Below are 15251 nucleotides of genomic sequence, written 5' to 3' on the forward strand. Positions count from 1 at the left end.
CTGTTTCATCATCACACTAATTTGCTTTTCTCTCAGATAGCTACTCTCTCATTTCAAATTATTTATATTCTCCATGTCTGAAAAGCTTCTGGACAAGTGTCAGGATTTTATGTCCATTGTCGAAACGTGAACTCTGTTCACCAGTGTTAAATAGAAATGTGGAAACAAAGATTTGGGTGAAGTAGAAAAAGGTTAGCTTTTATTGATTTGTCAGGCAAAGGAGGCCACAGTAGGCTAATGTCCTCAAGACTGTGACCTGCCCTGGAGTGCGTAGTGAGGAGTTTTATAGTGTTCATGGACCAGGATGTGATCAGCTTGTGAATAATTCCCATATTAGTTGGTATCAATGTGAAGTTTTAAGCATTGTCAACCTTCTGTTTTCAACCAATCTAGGGTCTATGTTTGGAGAAGGCATTGGCACCCCACTCCAGTACTCTTGCCTGGCAAATCCCATGGACGGAGGAGCCTGGTGGGCTGCAGTCCATGGGGTCGCTTTGAGTCGGACAGGACTGAATGACTTCACTTTCACTTTTCACTTTCATGCATTGGAGGAGGAAATGGCAACCCACTCCAGTGTTCTTGCGTGGAGAATCCCAGTGACAGGGGAGCCTGGTGGGCTGCTGTCTGTGGGGTTGCACAGAGTCGGACATGACTGAAGCGACTTAGCGGCAGCAGCAGCAGCAGGGTCTACGTTCTTGTGATCAGCAGTTTTCATCTGCTGGAGTCCACTTCCAATAAAACCAACTTAGGAATGTGTGTCAGGACTTTATCTGTATCTTTCAAGAAACTGGGAGTTTGGTGATTCTGCCATGTGGCTAATTTATAGTCTAAATTGTTATGTTTCCTGGCCCAACAGCTATTCTTTCTTTGTACATCTTCACATTTCCCCTTCTCTGCTGGTTCAGATGGTAAACAATCTGCCTGCAATGCAGGAGACCTGGTTTGGGAAGGTCTCCAGGAGAAGGGAATGGCTACCCACTCTATTTTTGCTTGGAGAATTCCATAGACAAAGGAGCCTAGTCGGCCCATCAATAGGGTCTCAAAGAGTCTGACGTGACTGAGCAAGTAACACTAACTCTTGAGTCAGTGTTTAAGAGACACATGGACTTGTGCAAGATTTTTGGTCCTTAGTCCTTAAAAACTGGAAGGCACTTCATTCCTGTTTCTCATAAGAATAGAAATAAAGAAGTAAGTGTTACACTTGTTCCTAAATCTGACCACATAGTACTGAGGGAGGATGGCATTTCTTATGCACCTGATTCTAAGCAGTTAACACAATATCTGACAGGTGATGGGCACAGCATCAAACACACAGGAATGGCTATGTGTGTGGAGGCAGTAAGTAGCAGTAAGAAGAACTTATGTCTCCTGACAGATCCCAGCCTGATTGTCCCAGCAACACCATTTCCCATTGGCTATTGTGAATTTAGCTTAATCCCTTTCTTTCTAGGAGCTGGGACAACATAATGTGTGAATATTATATTGCCCATGATAGAAATGTCAGAACTACTCATCATCTATACTGTAACAGGGGCTGCCCTGTGATTAGCTACAGTTTTGCTAAAAGTTTTTGTTTTCTCTCTGCTTGTTTTCTTCTTTATTTTCATTTTTTTTTAGATCTATAATTCTCAGGCTTCTTTCATCTGTAAAGTAAATAAAAATCAAAGAACTTTAGAGAAAACTACTTCCTAAATCTATATTAAAAGATTGATACTTATAATCATGCAGTTTAAAAAAAAAGCTAATCAGTCTTCAAAATATTTGGAAAGTCATTCATTTTTTAAGACAATTTGAAGTTCTCAGCACTTTAAAAATTCTTCAGAGCCTGAAGTAGGTTTGTTTCCTAGTAGCCTGAGGAATTTTAATTTCAGGAGATTAATTTCCATTTTTATAAATGCCTAAGAATGAAATCTGGTACCACTCACTCATCCAATTCCCTAGCTGAATTCCACCCCATTCTGAGTGACATTGCCCAGATCACATACTATTACTTCTATTCATATATTACTCTATAGCAGGAGAGCTTAGAAGAGGTTATTATTGAAAATACCTTCTTTGGGTTTCATTTATCCATTCTTTCTCTATAAAAATCAAAAGATGAACCTGTGCCTGGACTAAACCAGACATACAATACTACATACAGTTGATTGAAATCATAATGGTCTGTAAGGTGTTGTGTCTGGCTAATGAAACAAGCTTGCATTCTTGTCTCTTCCTTGAATGTGAGTGCTTATTCAGGAGATGGTGCAAAAAACTGTAGAGAAGCATGCAGCCATTCTATATGCCTTGTATCTATTAGCTCTATTTGTGAATATAGTTTTGTTGAACTAAAATTCCTGAAAGATGAGAGAGGGCGTGTTACACCCCTGCCTCCCCCAGTAAAGTAATCCCTAAGCTTCTGAAAGGGACTGATTAACACTTGTTGACTATAAGTTTTACTTTTTAAAGGTTATTAAAACTCCATAATAGATATTTGGTTAGTCCGTCTCCCAGATATTTGGAGAAAATATAAATTACTTGAAATTTAATTAATAAAACATGATTTTCTGATATTTATTAAAATATATTGATTTCAATTATTCCACAATTATATGCCTTTTTGCTTTCAAGTAAGAATGAAATGGATTTCCCTTGTAGCTCAGCTGGTAAAGAATCTGCCTGCAAGGTGGGAGACCAGGGTTCGATTCCTGGGTTGGGACGATCCCCTGGAGAAAGGAAAGACTACCCACTCCAGTTATCTGGCCTGGAGAATTCCCATGGACTGTATAATCCATGGAGTCTCAGAGACAGACACGACTGAGCAACTTTCACTTACGAATAAAACATTTCATCTCATGTTCTGTTACTTTTTTTGCAAAAATAGGTCCATTGAATATTCAACAAATGACATATTTTTCACATTAATAATTCATTGTGCATTTCAGTGAACTGGCAATATATATTAAATAGACATTCATTTTTTTAGACTGACAGTTAATAGAAAATTTTCCTTTAGAAAGCTTAAATTTCAACAAGTCATTAACAAACCATGAATCATAGTTCTAAAGTTGAAAAGATTATGTAGTTCTAAGAAGTGTATTTTGTAATGACCTGAAAAATATAAATTTCTTATATGAAGAATTTCAGTTTGAACTCAATACAAATGTCCAGATAGATAAAAAATTAAGAGACTATTACATATGAAAATGTGTGTGTAATTCTCAGAAGATTCAATTATGTCTATTTAATGTCATAAAAATTGAAATTATAATTCATTATCTTTTTAATCAAAAGTGCTCTAAAAATGTAAAGCAAATGTTTTATTATTTTACTCATAATTTGTATCTACAGAACTGTTATATATATATAATATATATTCAAATATATATATATTTGAATTGTATAGCTTACTACTCTTAATTTTTTATTATATGGTCAATGCGTGGGAATTTAATAACTTTTGTTATCAATTGTTTAATTAGTCAGAAATTAAAAAGTAATTTAAAAATAAATGTATTTTTTTTTTCAGAAGAGTTGTTGTGTTATAATGGCTGGGTTACACATCAAATCTCAGAGAGAATGGATATTTACATAGTTGAATGTGCTTTATTTGGAGGGCCATTCTGGAGACAGAAAAGTTTGAATGTCAGTTTCTTGTTGTAGTATATGTAATTATTGCAACTTTCTGTGCAAGTACTACTAGAATTTGTCTACAAGGAATAAAAACAGTAAGTTTGACAGTAATTTATCATGTATCATATTTTTAAAAATCTGTGAATGAAAACAGAGGGTAAAGAGAATGGACATGATAGAAGGCAAAACTAATGAAGTGACAGAGAGTCAGGCAATGAGTGAAGGAATATTTCCACTGGATCTCCTATGAAAAATCTTAGAAAATTCTTCTAAAACTGATTTTTTTGGTAGTAGATGGGTGGTGAAAGTGAGAACTACAAGGGGCCAGTGTAGTTCAGAGCAGAGGACTTTGATAAAGCTTATTGCAAGACTCTGAGAAGACCAGAAAGTAAAGCTACAACAAATACAGAAATTAGCAGAATTCTTTCTTAGAAGACTGAGTTGTCATGGATAAAAAAAGAATAAAGATAACTGCCAAAATATTTTTACTTAGATAAAAGGGCACAGCTAACATTTAGGCTACTTAGAGCTCTAAGTAGAAATTCTTAATATTTTCACTGATTAAAACAGCAACTTTGATACAATTGAAAATAGGTCTCAATTGATGAAAAAAGATGTATTTACAGTCTGACCCTCATAACATCTGCAAATCATACCTCTCCCATCTCTTGTCCTCTCTCAAACTGGAGGGCAGCTAGAGTTTAATCCCAACTGGTTCAAATAGGGCAATGTCAATTGGCACAGAGGATTCTTAGAGTAATACAAGAAATAAATCATTTCTGATTTATGTATCTACCTCAGGACTTGTTCTGTAAAAGTCAGAAGGGAAGATAGTAACAGGTAACACTTGCTATTTATGATGTTTTTAAAGTCTTGAAATCATCCCTCAATACCACCATTTCAACTTACTGCTTAGAATCTCAAACTACTTTTCCTGTTTGCTTGGATTGCATTTCTCTAGAAATCTACCTATAAAATACTCCTATTTCTTGAGAGGAAATTGGAGCAGTTTAGGGGTGACTGGGTTAGGGTTAGTCTTAGAATTAATGGATATAGTTGGAAGGTGTCTGTGAGTGTGTGTGTATTTCAATGAAGGATTACATGGCAAACAATAAGATGAGCAGACTGTATCTGTGCATCACAGTGAAGGTAGACCTTGAAAGTAACAGGCACTTACATAAAAATCTGAAAATGACAGTACCCAAAGTTTTGTCTTCCTCTGGACTTGACCTTCTAATGAAAGCAGACAAATAAACAAATAATATCCCCTAAATTTCCTTGATACTCTTCACTTTCCCCAGGGGTAAAACAGATTCCAGTGAATGTCTCAGCTTGGATAGAGAGTTCAGGAATCTTATGAAAGTGGACCTCAGGGAAGGTCCACTTTGTGTGGGCTGGAAAGGACAAAGGTGGCAACTGGAGATACTCTTATAGGTCACTGGAAAGTTGAATGAGTGCTTGCAAAAATATGGCGGTAAGAGTCTAAGGACTTACCCAGAGTCAGATCTGACAAAATCTCTGCACAGCCAATGGCTGTGGCTCCACTCAAGGTGAAGAAAAATTAAATAACAAGGAACAGGCACCATTCTGATAGTCTGAAGAGAGGTCTATAGCACTATTTTTCTTTGTAAATTATAGCAAGAAAATGATTAAGAAAGGATCGGTTTCGATATATGTTTCCTTAAAGCTTCTCCAAGGGAAAAATAAACATTCTGTGAAAGTTAAAGTATATCATTCTCCCTCATATTTTATCAAATCTGTTGAAGCAAAATTTTATATATATATATATTTGGCTGGCCATATATCAAGAGAACTCTATACGTGTGACTTGATTTATGGACAGGCCAGGTGTATAGAGATACAGTTTTAGCACTAAAATTGTCCAGTTACATCTAAGGCCAAGCACATCAGAAACTGAAAATATCAGTTGTTTCATACCTTTTTAGGAAAAGTATACCATCAGGATGAAGAGCAGCAGCTAAAATTGTTTCCAACAAATGGTTCCTAGATAAAGATCTTGCAAAATCACAGTTCAGTGAGGTTCAATTTTTCTATTGCTCCCTTCCTTCTTATATGCTAATTCCTCCCACAAAAAGAAATAAACTAACAGGAAGTATTATAGATTTTCAGGAGCTGGAACTTTTTCTGTCTAGCATTGCTTTTAGTGAATACCTGAAACACTTAGAAATCCTGCAATCATGACCTTTGCTTTCTCAGCTTCTCTGAGCTGCTTCTTCCTTCTAGTCTGCTCTAAAGAGAAAGAAGAATCGCTCAGTCGTGTCTGACTCTTTGCGACCCCATGGACAGTAGCCTGCACCACGCTCCTCCGTCCATGGGATTTTCTAGGCAAGAGTACTGGAGTGGGTTGCCATTTCCTTCTCCAGGGAATCTTCCCAACCCAGGGATTGAACCCAGGTCTCCCGCATTGTAGACAGACGCTTTCCCGTCTGAGCCACCAGGGAAGTCCCTGTCTGCTCTACAAAAACACAAACTAAATTGTCAGGATTTCTTGAATTCTTAGATTCCCAGGGCTTAGTGCACTATCTTTACCAAATTAAAAAAATACAGACATAAATTGTTTATTAAACAGATATGTACTTTCAATACTACATATCCCAGGTGATTCAGTGGTAAAGAATTGACCTGCCAATTTAGGAGATGTGGGTTCAATCCCTGGGTTGGGGAGATCCCCTGGAGGAGGAAATAGCAGCCCACTTCCATATTCTCACCTGGGAAGTCCCATGGACAGAGGAGCCTAATGGGCTGCAGTTCCTGGGATCACAAGTCAGACACAACTGAATGCACACACACACATACGTGCAATTCATTGTTGGCATACACTCCAGGATTCTTACTAGGGTTAAAGTTTCTTCTATTCAAACATGTGATTACTTTCTTCATCTTATTTCTAAAGGAGTAAACACACTACTGGTTCACTGGATTTGGTTTTATTTTAAACAGTACTTCCCACCTTCTTTGGCATATTGGTAAACCCACACATGGAGTATAAAATGCCTAAGACAGAAAATTACTAGGTGCTTGCAGCCAAGTGTTATGTGTGTTTTGTGTGTGTATGTGTGTTCAGTTAGCTATCCTCATTATTTCTTGAGTGAGATAATGTTGTCTGATCCCCTACTTGGTCTCTACCCCTTATTAACAGGCTCCATCTGAGTCTTGTAAGGAAAGAGCCCAAGCTAGATGAACCAAATAGGCCAGCCCCTGTTTGACAGAATATTCACTTAGGTTACTATCCTTTATTAGTATATAATGTAATATTTATCCCTTATTAGTATATGTAATATTTTTGTCACATGGGAAACAAGTGAAAGTTGCTCAGTGATGTCCAACTATTTGCAATGTCATGGACTCTACAGTCCATGGAATTCTCCAGGCCAGAATACTAGAGTGGGTAGCTTTTCCCTTCTCCAGGGGATCTTCCCAACCCAGGGATGGAACTCAGATCTCGCACACTGCAGACGAATTCTTTACCAGCTGAGCCACAAGGGAACCCCAGGTTGGATTTAAAAGCAAGATCTTGGAGCCCCTGTATTTTGAGGGGCATGGGCAAGAATACCGGAGTAGGTTGTCATTCCCTTCTCCAGGAGTTCTTCCCGACCCAGGGATCGAACCTGGGTGTCCAGCACTGTAGGCAGACGCTTTACCATATGAGCCACCAGGAAAGTCTATAAGTATTTCATTACTTTTAAAAAGGAAAAGTTTTGCACAAGTATGATTAGCAGGCTCCAGGCTCTAGATTTTAATAAAGCCTCTAACTAGATTCATCCTATAGCATTTTTTACTGAAGAAATCAATGGAGCACTAATAAGATGTAATTTAGAAACACTCCACATCACAGATCTGTCTTTCAAGTTTTGTTATGCAAAGTAAAATAGCTCTTGCTTCTTCCCTCAGAGGTCCTTATGCTAACTCATCAAAGTGATTCTTAAAACACAGTCCAGCTTCGGTGTATACATAGCACAATTCCACGTGCTTTCCCCCTCTGTCCCAAATGATTTGAGGTTTTGCTGGAAATGGTAAAACAAACTTACTTTACCCTAAACAAGTAAACAATAGGCTGTCTAGATTTCTTGGGTTTCTTTATTTGACAGTTAAAACAGACTCAGATAACAGTTAAGATACATGAAGAGATACATCACAAGTTATGATACAATGCAATACTTCACAAGATGAGGACAGAGCTCACCCTGAGAACTTAAGAAATTTCTTACATAAATCTAATGTGCACATCTCCATGACTTATTTCATATGTAAATGTGATAGATTAGAATATAATATTTTGAATGAAGCAAATAAAGCATTAAGTAGTTCTTATAAAATGTGTATAGAAAACAATATTGAGGTTTTTAATTCTATTTTTAAAGGGATTTATTATTTTCCTGTTGAAGCAAAATGATATATTTTACCATAGCATCTAATTTTATGAATTAATGAATTTTTACTTGAAGAAATATCTTTTTTAGATGTTAAAACTTTAAATACAAGTATCATATTTAAAAAAAAAAAAACTGCCTTTTGAATGAAAGACCCCAACTGTGGCTCAAAAAGCAATGCTATTAAATAAATAATTTTATCTTTAAGAGCACAGGCATAAATTAATGATAGCAGTCAGTAGAACATTTTAGAAAGTTTCTGGGAATATTGCTAAAATGTTTATTTCATATATACATCACATTTTTCTCTCTCTCTTTTTTTTTTTTTTTGCCATATAAACAAAGTTATTTTAAATGTAAAATTAGTGGTAGTAGTAGGGGTTCTGTAGAGGGGCAACACCAGGTGCACTGATATTATCTTTACAATAATTTGAGGCTGTAAAAACTATTTACAAACATCAAACAGCAAGGGTTTTATTCTTCAATGTTTACACCAGCATGGTGTAGGGTATACAAGGCTCACAAGATGAATAAAAACAGCGTTAAGGGAAATAAAAATAATAATTGCCTTAAGTGACTCTTAAAGCTGTTGAGTTTAGCATGCCTAATATTTCTTCTGTATTTAGTTTAACTTTTTTCTATGCTGTGAAAACATTACCTTTTTTTGCCTTTTTTATTTTGAGAGGGGAACAGGTAATAAAATATGTAGATTTTCATTCTATATTGACATCTGATTTTCAAGAAAACCAATATAAAATTTTAGTAATTTAATTTTTTGCCATGATGTAGAAGCTTATTTTTATATTTATGTAATTTTTGAAATGTAAATATAGTTGTTAGTGTCATTGTAACAAAAGGGAATCAGAGTTTGTGTATGCCTTGAAAGTAGTTGCTGATTTATGTAACTAAGTCAAGAAAATGCTAAAAAATCTAGACTTTTTCCTTAATAATATAAATCAAGATTATTCATCAGTTTGAGTAAAAGGAAACATTGCTTTTGTTTAATTAAAGTATATGTTGTTTAAGTCCTGCTGTAAAACTTTGTTGAATTTATATCAAATAATCAGAATGTTTTGAACTCTGAAGAATTTTTAATTAAAAAAAAAGACAAAACTCATTTAATTGATACCTGAAAACAACTTGAACATAAATGAGTCATTTATATAAAAATGCTTTTGAGAAATGTTTCAATAGATCATAGATACATGTATCTTTACTGCTGTTGTTCAGTTGCTAGGTGTCTGACGCTTTGTGACCCCATGGACTGCAGCACATGGATCTTAATATTGAATAAATATGCCTTCCTGATTTTGTGTAAACTTACTTTGCTTGTCATTTTTTAACATTAAAAAATCTCTACTTCCATCCAAATTTTTACTTACAATGAGAAGTAAAGAGATCTAATTCAAAAAGATTTGTTTAGACACAAATGACTTTTTAATAAACAGAAGTAGAGTGGAATATAAACCATTTGGAAACAGTCATTTGAGTTATACATTGTTTCCATAACTTAATATTTTATGTTTTTTGAATTAATAAATAGCTTCATGGATATCATCATTATCAGCAACCTCATGAAAATAGTTACATTAACCTATTTAATACATTTTTTTTTCCTGAATCCAATCTGTGCCTTACCAACATGAAATTAAGATATGCTGATAATCCTTTTGGTACCTCTTCTATCCCTTATCTAATTTCAAAGTGATCCATTTTTACCATCTTCTAAAATTTGAAAACACTTTTGGAACCACTATAACATTTGGATTTATAGGAAGGAGATAAATTGTATTTATTCTTCTGATTCATAAAGCCATTATTAAAATTGTAAATTCATCAGAGAAACAATTTTTGTTACTGTATTTATACAAGTGAAATACAAAATGTCTTAATTTTTTCATTTAAGTCTTTGATGTGAATAACTTATAGATATTCAAACTTTATATTATGATAAACTCCAGATTTCCTAAGGCATGCACAGAAATGAATTCATATTTTAGCAAGAAATAAAGGAGCAACAATGTTAAGGAAAAGTAGACCAGACAGTTGAGAAATTTTCTGGAAATGCAGGAAATCCACTACCATTTATTCATGTTGTTTAACAGTTTCATCAGTAATGTCTAACTTTCCTATTGTCCTATGTACAAGAATCATTTAAAGTGGTTCCTTATAATCTTTTTTTTAATTTTAATATAGAAGTTACAGTATAATTCTCTGGATTTGGCTGAGTTGCTCTATCATGTACTCCTTCTCAGGTTGTATGGCATAGGTGTAGTTTTGTTCTTATTACTATAATTATTGTCTAATATCTTAATAGTAATTAACAAACACTGAGCACTTACTATAAACCAGACAATGAAGTAAGAATTTTTATGCACTCCCTCATTTAAAGCTAGCAGCTCCATAAACTTTTATCCCTATTCTACATATGGTGAATCACTTAACTAATAAGTGTTGGAACCAGCTATAAACTCTGTTCTGTCTAAATTCAGGGCCTTAGCACTCAATACATTATAGAACTCAAGTCCTTTATTCACTTTCCGAGTAAAATCTAGCTAACGTGCTCTGCAAATTATCCTAATGTCACCTATAAAACATCCCATCTCTTGCTTCTGTGTACCTCTGCTACAACAAAACTCAGCTCCACAGACCCTGCGTTTGTTTTTTGTTCTTTGCTCTTGTCTAACATTTGATATCTGTTTATTAACATGTTCTTCTTTCTCTAGACCCAGCCCTAAGTTGATCCCTCTCACCTTGCTAACAAAATTACTACTCCTTTACTATTTCTCCATATTTATTTTCTCCATACTTCAATTCACCAGAGAACCATTCGACTCTTCTTACTAACTTCAGAGCTTTGGTGATACAACTTTGCATTGGAAGGAAAATGCAACCTTAACATATTTTCTATCACATATAGTTTAAGTTCAAAGCATGCTGAAGCCAGACTTCCCTGGTGTTCCAGTGGTTAAGACTTGATGTTTCCTCTGCAGAGGGCACTATCTTAGAATGTAAGACATTATAGTACTCTGGGTTTGCTCCCAGGTCAGGGAAGTTCTACGTGCCACAAGGTGTAACCAATAATAATAATAACAACAATAATGAACAATGTTGAATCTATTGCCTTCAGCAGGCTTAACTCCTAAGACTGATCTGCACAAATACTATGGTCCAGTCAAGGGAACCTGAGTAGCCCCTATCCAGACTGACTAATAATTTTTCAATATTAGATGGAGTGAGAGTGAGAGAAATTCAGTAGAAAACATAATTCAAGTGTTTCTCTTTTCCCAGGATTTTGATACATGGTGGAATCCCCTCTCATGATACTGTAGCTCCCAGTCAGCCCCACCATCATTGCGGGTAAACAACTCACACACTCATAACCATTCTGCAACCATTCTCTCTTTCACATCCAGTGTAATATTTAATTAATTACATATGATATTCAATACTTTATTATAAAATAGGCTTTGTGTTAGATGATTTTGCCCAACTGTGGTTAAACTTAAGTGTTCTGAACCCTTTGAAGTTCAGCTGGCTCAGACGGTAAAGAATCTGCCTGCAATGCAGAAGACCTGGGTTCAATCTCTTGGTCAAGAAGATCCCCAGGAGAAGGGAATGGCTACCCACTCCAATATTCTTGTCTGGGGAAATTTGCCTGATTTGACCCTGAACGGAGGAGCCTTGTAGGCCACAGTCCATGAGATCGTAAAGAGTAGGACATGACTAAGCAACTAACACTTTCCTTCTCACAGATTAATGTTAGGTTAGGCCTACTCTTTGGTAGGTTAGGGCTATTCAATTCATTTTGACTTGTGGTATTTACTTCCATAATCACATTGTAAGTTAAAAGAATCTGTACTTTATAGTTTCCATGTTGTCTGAAATGCTCTTTCTGATCCTGATTTGGATCCTCTTAATTTATATCAATCTCCTGGCCAACCTCAAACACTCTCTAATTCATGCAACTTTTTCTATTCTTTTGTCATTTATGATGGCATTCTCCTTAGAATTTACTTCTTGTTTTTTTTTGTTTTTTTTTTCCCCTCCATGGTGGCATTTGTTTTTATTAGAATACCCCACATGGTAAGAGCTTTCCTAAGCCAGCACAGAGACTGGGTAGCCTCCTAGGATCCACAGCTTTCATCTTATCTTCCACTCTCTTCTGAGCCTGGAGGGCAGGGGATGGGGGTGGTGTCAGGCAGTCTCCAAAGCGCCTGCTCCTGGACCCCTGAGAGAGTTCACATTGCTAGCAACATACCCCAGGACACATCAGTGGTACACCATAGGGCCTAAGGATCAAGGTAGTTTTTGAAAGCATTCCTGTTTGTACGGCTTCATGATGGAACCAAGGAGGCTCTCACAGACTCCCACATGATCCTTCACTCTGGTTGAGAGCAGGCAGGACCCAGGAGAATGTGGCCAAGGGTTAAGGGAGAAGAGATGACATTGAGATACCCTTGGGAGTCTAGAAAGCACCTGGATTTTTGGGGAAGGGAGGGCCATGGAAGCCCCACTCAGTTCTTTTTTGGTTTGGGGGGTGTCTTATTTCCTCCTGCTGGAGTATCATGACTGCAGGGGGATGCCCATTGAAGGGAGAGTCATGACCGGGAAGCCTACCCTGTCCAGGAAATGGGGGAAAAATCTCCAATTCAACTCATGCTGAGCCAGGATTCCTCCCCATTCAGGAGCACTGGTAAAGTCCATCACTATGGGCCTGTCCTCTTGGGCCAGGTAAGGGATAGTTGTTGAGGTGAAGCTGAAATAACCAGCCTTGAGAGGATGCAGGGCTACGACGTGAGAGACATTGCTAGCAGGAGTAACCCGGTCCCATTTAATGTTGATTATTCCCAAGACAATGCTGAAGTCTTCTGGAAGGAAGGAATCATCAGGCAAGTCCACATCTCATGTAGCACTTGAGCCAACACTGTAGATGTTGTACTGAAAGGTCAGGTCTCCCCTTCCACAGCACATCTGTTCAACAGTGATATCGAGGCCAAAGCCTGGCTACTTTGTCTGCTTCTGTGACGGCAAATAGAATCAACACTACAAACTCCAGTAGCCTCAGCATGCACACTCTACCCCCAACCCCCCTAGACTTTTGGGAGCTGCCAAAATCACAAGTGGAATGTACTTCTTGTTAAAGGCATTCAGCCTCACAGCAAGTTTATTTATTTATTTCATGTGGTTGTATTAAGCTTCAATTATTCACATGATGGACACGATGCTATGTTCCAATAGGAAACTGAGGCTAGATTTTGTTTCATTTATACATATGTATGGAACTAGAGTTAATAAAAGTTAAATCGTCTTAAAAGTTTTATTGGAATGTAGTTGATTTATGATGCGTTGTTAGATTCAGGTGTAATAAAAGTGATTCAGTTATATGTATACATGTATCTATTCATTTTCAGACTCTTTATATATATAAGGTATCACCAAATATTAAGTAGATTTCCGTGTGCTGTAGAGTAGATCCTTGTTAATTATCTATTTTTATATAGTAGTGTGTGTATGTTCATTCCAAGCTCCTAGTTTATCCCTCCATCCCCCATGTTTCCCCTTTGGTAACCATATATTTTTGTTTTCAAATCTGTGATTCTGTTTCTGTTTTGTAAATATGCTTATGTATTATTTTTTAAAAATTGCTTTTAAAAAGAACCGTAAGAACAAAATGCAAATTTAGTGAATCACACTTACTGCAGAGTGATTCTAAGCACATTAGTTTGCTAGAGGCTTTTCCTGCCCTTGTATTAGGTCTCAATTTTGCATAAGTTTTTTCACTTACTAACTGGTGAGGTGAAGCAACTGACAGAGGCTTAGACCAATAGATCCCCAAATTCTCTCTGGCCACAATAATTAATTCAAACATGGGCAGGTAACCCTCTCAGAACCCATCCATTTTACTGAGGCTTTTGAGAAAGAGACTTTTGATTTTTGTGTACATTTGTCTAGAGGATCTAGAGCCACAATAGCTATTATTACACCACATGAAGCTTAGACCTGAAACCAAGAGAGAAGATGCAAAACCAATAGATCAACGGGAAAAAAAATGAGTTATGATTACATTACTGTAGAGCAAATTTCAGCTATATTTGAGCTCATTCCAGAATTTCTTCTATGAGCTCTCCTTTTTTTTTTTTTTTTTTCATTTAAGATATTTGTATTGGATATCCTATTATTTAAAATGAAAGTCTGATATTGGGTTTCCTTATGTCTAAAATACACATATTACCTGCTTCACACTATTTGTTGATTGTAGGATTTTATGTCGTTCTGGCACATAGTAAGTGATAAACAAATGCTGTTTCTTTTTCCCTTGGGATGATGAATTTTTTTTTTTTTTTGGGTCATATTGTCTCTAAAGTAGTTACATTAATGAACACTCAGTAAATATTTGTTAAAAAATGCTGCACTTAGTAATGTTTCTCTGAGTGTCTATCTGGCATGGTGATTCCTCATAAAAGAAAAAATGTGTCTACTTTATAGCTTGCTGAAAACTTCCCCATGGCCTTATGTGCTGTGGAGGAAGAGAGTAAACATGTATCAGTTACTTGTGTAACATTGTATGGAGACAGCTCAGTTGAAGATTTTTTGATTACTTGAGTCAGCTCAAGGGTAACACCAAACCTGTAAGATTGCCATCTAAGAATTTTTCTCAGAGTTCTTTAGATTATGGCAGTTATAAATGGAGTGATTCACTTATTCAGTCTGGGCATCCATCTCTACAGCTTGCACAAATCCTCATCTTCTCTAAGTGCTAAGAAGAGAAAATTCACTAGGACCTTTCTTAAAGGGAAGCCTTTGTCATTTAGGATTTAACTAAAACAGATTGAAGAAACCTTGAAGGCGGGACACATTGTCATTCTTCTAAGGTCTAAAGAATTTTTTTGTTTTCTCTCTCAGGTAGATTTCATTATAAATCTCCTAGATTGTTTGTTTGAGATTTATGTCTTTCATGCCATTCTGAAAATGCTCTAGAGACATTTACTCAATACATTTTTTGGTTCAAAGCATGCATATTGGAGTTGATATTTCATTAGAGATATCATTAATTAGAAATATTTCATTGATATTTCATTAGACTCCTCAGTTTTAATTTAGCATCAATGTAGTGTACAACAATGTTGAATAACTGATAAGATTTACAAGTAAACTAGAATGCTACCTACTCCATGACTAATATTTTTCAAAAAAGAGTAGTTTGTTTTTTAAGATGGAATTTATCAAATTGTAACACAATGAAGA

At 36.0% G+C, this 15251-nt stretch overlaps 1 protein-coding gene and 1 pseudogene across 4 annotated transcripts in view; one reads left to right on the forward strand and one right to left on the reverse strand.

Annotated features, from left to right (window-relative positions):
• The window catches only part of FSTL5 (follistatin like 5), an 851448-nt gene that overhangs the window by 789561 nt on the left and 46636 nt on the right, over window positions 1–15251 (forward strand). The gene's annotated exons all lie outside the window — the stretch shown is intronic.
• LOC122423705 lies at window positions 12303–13074 on the reverse strand (annotated as a pseudogene).

This window comes from Cervus canadensis, chromosome 1 (genome assembly GCF_019320065.1).
Source record: "Cervus canadensis isolate Bull #8, Minnesota chromosome 1, ASM1932006v1, whole genome shotgun sequence".
Taxonomy (NCBI): domain Eukaryota; kingdom Metazoa; phylum Chordata; class Mammalia; order Artiodactyla; family Cervidae; genus Cervus; species Cervus canadensis.